This window comes from Panulirus ornatus, chromosome 40 (assembly GCF_036320965.1).
Source record: "Panulirus ornatus isolate Po-2019 chromosome 40, ASM3632096v1, whole genome shotgun sequence".
In the NCBI taxonomy this organism is placed as follows: Eukaryota; Metazoa; Arthropoda; class Malacostraca; order Decapoda; family Palinuridae; genus Panulirus; species Panulirus ornatus.
In genome coordinates, this window is record NC_092263.1 from 17,651,691 (window position 1) to 17,657,690 (window position 6,000).

Here is a 6,000-nt window from a genome sequence, read left to right on the forward strand (position 1 = left end):
ATGCCCTACATGCCCTGATTCAATCCACTAACAGCACATCTGCCCTAGCCAACCACATCGTTCTAATTCACTCTACTCCCCACAAACCCTTCACCCTCCTGCATGTTCAGGCCCTGATTGCTCAAAATACCCTTCACTCAACCCTTCAATCCCCAATTTGGTCTCCCACCTCCCCCTGTTCCCTCCACCTTTGACACATACATCCTCTGTCAATCCTTCCCCACTCACTCTCTCCATGTGTCCAAACCACTTAAACACACCCCCCTCTGCTCTCTCAACCACATTCTTCCCATCACCACACATCTCTCTCTCACCCTTTCACCACTCACTTGATGAAACAACTTCACACCACATATCTTCCTCCAACATTTCACCTCCGACACATCCACCCTCCCCCACACAACCCTACCGACAGCCCATGCCCTGCAACCACACAACATCGTCGGAACCACCATTCCCTTATACAAACCCATTTTTGCTACCCTTGATAACGTTCTCGCCCTCCACACATCCTTCAATGCCCCCAAACAAAATAAGATAATTGGACTTCTCTTGTCTAGAAATGAATACTTAAAAACTGTGAAAAAACTAATCTATATATTTTGGAAAGTGAGATAGAGAAGACATGAAGAAAGATGACAAAAACATAAACACTTAAAATAACTATACATAACAAACAAGTGAACTGAACTGGATAAAAGTGATGTGCCTACTACAATTTTCAGCAAGAGATACAGGTCTATATGAGAGTCTAATGTGAGAGGAATATATAAAAAATGTAAAGGGATGGAAGTAGGAAACTCTTTTTGGAGAGAAAAGCCAAACCAGTTTGTGTGAGATAAGGCTTTGTAGAGGGTAATTACAATGGAATGGAGTGAGAGCTGAGAAATAAGGTCTGCAAAATGATACACTTGGTTATACATGGTTTTGGAAGAAAAGGTGTGGAATGTTAATGAAGGATGAGTGACTTAGAAACATGTCTGACAGCAAATGTGTCAGCACAAAACTATAAGTTGAAACTTCAAGAGAAGTTAAGAGTCTGTAATGGCTGCATATGTACCAAGGAAGGTATTTTATCTTTTAAGTAAGCTGTCACACTGAAACCACTTTCCCTTCTCTACAACATGTAAATTCTTCCATTCATGAATATACAGAGGATTAATTAACACTCTGACTGTACATCTTAGCAATACATTTTGCTTGATATACATAACTATCACTACCGCTGCCTTATCTGATATCATAAAATAATCATGCTCTACAACTCATTGTTTTCTAAACAACTACATTAGCACTGCAGAGCAAAATTATCAATGTCCAAAGCCAGTTTTGATACACAACTAAACTGGTTCTTTAACATTCTAAATGTTACAAAGAAGTTATGGAACTTATCAAACACTTCACGAATAAAGTGCAATACAATTAGGAACCAAGGTACTGGGTCAGAGCAACTTTCAAATGTATATTGCAGAGGAAATAATTAGTAAAGCTGTTCATTTCCTACTTAAGGCCAAAACTAGAATACAATCTAAAGTTTGCTCACGACATCTAAAGAAGCACAGAAAAGGTCCAGAGGAGGGCAACAAAGTTGGTACCAGAAATGAGAGAGCTGAGTCATAGGGAATGGCTAAAGATTTTAAACTTGCCCACCTTGGAAGAGAGAAGAGTGATACATGTCCTGAGCAACACAACAATTTTTACGCACCCTGATGAGGTGGAAAACGGACAGTTCTCTGAGATATTTTGGGACAGCATGAAATTAAGCACGAAACTTGTTAAAAAATGTTAAGTACCTTAACAATAAAAGAGGGATGGATGAAAGGAATAAGATGACTAAGGACATGGTTCCTGCAAACCATACTTAAATCTAAAAAGTTTTGTGATTGTAAAGGATGTTCAAAAGATGGGGCCCTATGAATATAAAACTCCCTCCCTGCAAAGTACAAACAGGTAATTACACTAAAGAACAATTCCCACAAAGAGCATGTACAGAATTAAGAGAGACTGCAGTTGCCACTAAAATAGAAAAAATATAATATTGGAATTTCTTAACAGATGCTCAGTGAGTTCCAACATCAAACACTTTCCAGAAATGATATAATTATTGCAATGTCAAACGGAATAATACACCTGATGCAATGTCAGACATGATTATGCACAGTGAAGTATGAAGGACTGGAGAGCCCTGAGGCCAAAATATTCTAGAAACGATTATATTTAAATAATGAAAACATATGTAGTTTGACAGTAGATTATTTCATAAAACTATACCACAAAAAAATAGATGAACTCCTCCTACTCTAGGTACATCACATGATAAATAACTAGCTCTTTTTGTCAACTCTGTGACAATAATGAACCATTTTAACATTATATCTCATATATTTTGGGGCACTACCATCTATGATGTTACACGTGTCTGTATTTCATCTGTTCCAATGTGTATTGTATTGGAAGGATACCAACCTCACCAAAATGATCAAAGCCAATCTAAGTTCCAGAAAGGATGTTTCCAGTCTTCATCATATATCTTATAATGTTTTGCATAACCAACAACATACCTTTCATTTTCTATGGAAGTCAAAAAGCGTAAGTGAAAAGACAGTGACTTATAGCTGACAAAAGAAATTCTCTAATCTTTAGACTGAAATTGCTGATATTTCTGTAAAGAAATTTGTGTTTGTTTAAACTTTTAGTGATTACTATCGAAGCAATATTGTCAACCACTCATGACTGGCTTCACATTACACCTAAATACATTATTCATGACTTTGATTCAGTTTTATTTCCATTGCACAACACATCATTCAGTTATTGCTTTGACACAAAAAAATGGACTGGATTTTCCCTAAAGGATTGGAAATCATAAAAGCAGTGATAAGCAGAGGAAAACTGCCACTTCTCACTTTTATGGTCCAACACTATTGGGTCCTTGGATAATGCATGGAAAGCAGATTTTCTCATTTCTGGGGCATCCCAAATTAATTGGCTATGGACTAATTTATGGAAGGCTGGATCTTCTTATTTTCATGGTCCCCAAACTAACAGGCCCTGGGATAATTTAGAGTTTGATCTCATTTTCAGAGCTACCCAAACTATTGGGTATAAATAATGAAAGTTTCATCTCATTTTCAAAGCCATCCCAAATTAACATGTCCTGAGATAATTACAGGAATTCTGATCTTATTTTCAAGCCCCTGCACAAACTGTCAGGCCCTGAGATAATTTCAAGAAAGTTTAATCTCATTTTCAGGGATCCACAAGCTGAAGGACCCTGGATCATTTACAGATAGTTTGATCTTATTTTAAAGGCACCTAAACTATCGGGCCCTGGGATAATCTATGGATGACTTGATCTCATTTTCAGGGTCCCTAAACTATCATGTCCGTATCAATTTCTGGAAAGTTTGCTCTTCTCACTTTCAGGGCTCCCCAAACTACTGACTCAAAGGATAATTTAAGATAAGTTAGATCTTACTATCATAAAACACCTATCGCCATGACATATGTGATGATCCATCCTTTGCCATGACATATGTGATAATACAACCATTACCATGACATATGTGATGATACATCCTTTGGCATGACATATGTGATGATACACCCTTTACCACGACATGTGTGAGGATACATCCTTTGCCATGACAGATATGATACCCCCGTTGCCATGACATATGTGATGGTACATCCGCTGCCATGACAGATGTAATGATACACCTGTTACCTTGAAGATATGATACCCCAGTTGCCATGACAGATGTGATGATACATCTGCTGCCATGACAGATGTAATGATACACCTGTTACCATCACAAATGTGACAATAATACACTTCTTCCAATGTCAGATGTGATGATACACACATTGCCATGTCAGATGTCATGATACACCCATTGCCATGTCAGATGTGATGATACACCTGTTGCCGTCATATGTGATGATACACCTGTTGCCGTGTCAGATGTGATGATACACCTGTTGCTATGTCAGATGTGATGGTACACCTATTGCCATGTCAGATGTGATGATACACCTGTTGCCGTGTCAGATGTGATGATACACCTGTTGCCGTGTCAGATGTGATTATACACCTGTTGCCGTGTCAGATGTGATGATACACCTGCTGCCGAGGCAGATGTGATGATACACCTGTTGCTGTGTCAGATGTGATGATACACCTGTTGCCATGTCAGATGTAATGATACACCTGTTGCCGTGTCAGATGTGATGATACACCTGCTGCCGAGGCAGATGTGATGATACACCTGTTGCTGTGTCAGATGTGATGATACACCTGTTGCCGTGTCAGATGTGATGATACACCTGTTGCCGTGTCAGATGTGATGATACACCTGTTGCCATGTCAGATGTGATGATAAACCTGGTGTCATTTCAGATGTAATGATAAGCCAATCACCACGTCTTTCGTGACCAATTCAAGTGTTATTATTCCGAAAATATTACTCAAAACTTGTGAGGGGGGGGGGGTAAGTACGTATGGGGCCATCTAATTCCAAATAAAACGACAATGAAGAGCCCAAGGGTAAGGAAGCAATATGTGCATTTTTGGGAAATCCACGAAATCCTTAGTAAACAAATGTTGACAGCTGGGGAATTGTATGTAGGCCAGGAAATGTGAGGTTAATCATTATAAAACTAAGTGGAACATTTCTACAAATCAACATAATCTACTGAGAGTCTTACCCTAATATCGGAAAATTGCGTTGATCAGTAGTGATGATATGCTATGAGAGTCTTACCCTCAGAACGATACTTTGTTCAGCCTTGATATACACTGACCACCATCATCGACCACCACCATCACCTCAACCAACACTGTTTACAACTATCCGGATTCTCATATGATTTTCTGAACTGCCATGAACTTAATCATTTTTCTTTGTAATTTATAGATATAAATGGAAAAAAATATTCGGTGAAGTTTCAGGTAAAAGAGCAGAAAATTATCTTTAAGTATAGATAATTCAATAAGAAGGGGGATGCAGCAGAGGAACATGGTTTACTTCATTATAATATTAATTGTTCGGTTATCTTGCTTGCCTATTGTGTCAATGGCTTCACTGTGTTAAACAACCCTAGAATTTGACCAGTCCTTCCCACTGGAGACTGATTTACAATAGGAGGAAAAATCTATAGATTTTGTTTCTGAGACTCCTTGATTATTAGGGTTTTAGACTCATGACTTTCCAGGTTCATTAAGGCTCTCAGGCTCCTTGATTATTAAGATTTTAGACTCATGAATTACCAGGCTCATTAAAGCTCTGAGGCTCCCTGATTATTAGGGTTTTAGACTCATGAATAAAAAAGCTCATTAAGGGTTTGAGGCTCCTTGATTATCAGGGTTTTAGACTCATGGATTACCAGGGTCATTAAGGTTCTGAGGCCGCTTGATCATTAGGGTTAAAGACTTATAGATTACCAGGATCATTAAGGCTCTGAGGATGCTTGATCATTAGGGTTTTAGACGCATAGATTACGAGGGTTATTAAGGCCTAGGGCTGCTTGATTGTTAAGGTTTTAGACTCATAAATTATCAAGGTCATTAAGGACTCATAGGAATATAATTGATCGCGCGCTAAATTCTGGAAATAAAAAGAGCGTGGTTGAGAGAGCAGAAGAGGGTGTTTTGAAATGGTTTGGGCACATGGAGAGAATGAGTGAGGAAAGATTGACCAAGAGGATATATGTGTCGGAGGTGGAGGGAACGAGGAGAAGAGGGAGACCAAATTGGAGGTGGAAAGATGGAGTGAAAAAGATTTTGTGTGATCGGGGCCTGAACATGCAGGAGGGTGAAAGGAGGGCAAGGAATAGAGTGAATTGGAGCGATGTGGTATACCGGGGTTGACGTGCTGTCAGTGGATTGAATCAAGGCATGTGAAGCGTCTGGGGTAAACCATGGAAAGCTGTGTAGGTATGTATATTTGCGTGTGTGGACGTATGTATATACATGTGTATGGGGGTGGGTTGGGTCATTTC

The 6,000-nt window shown here is 39.0% G+C and overlaps 1 protein-coding gene across 6 annotated transcripts in view; it reads right to left on the bottom strand.

Moving 5' to 3' along the window:
* The window catches only part of LOC139761487 (uncharacterized), a 67,851-nt gene extending 63,021 nt beyond the window's left edge, over positions 1–4,830 (bottom strand). For all 6 annotated transcript variants that reach the window (XR_011715525.1, XR_011715526.1, XR_011715527.1 and 3 more), the window contains exon 1: positions 4,708–4,830. The gene's annotated coding sequence lies outside the window, so the exon portion shown is untranslated. The remainder of the gene's footprint in view (positions 1–4,707) is intronic.
* Positions 4,831–6,000: the final 1,170 nt, after the last annotated feature.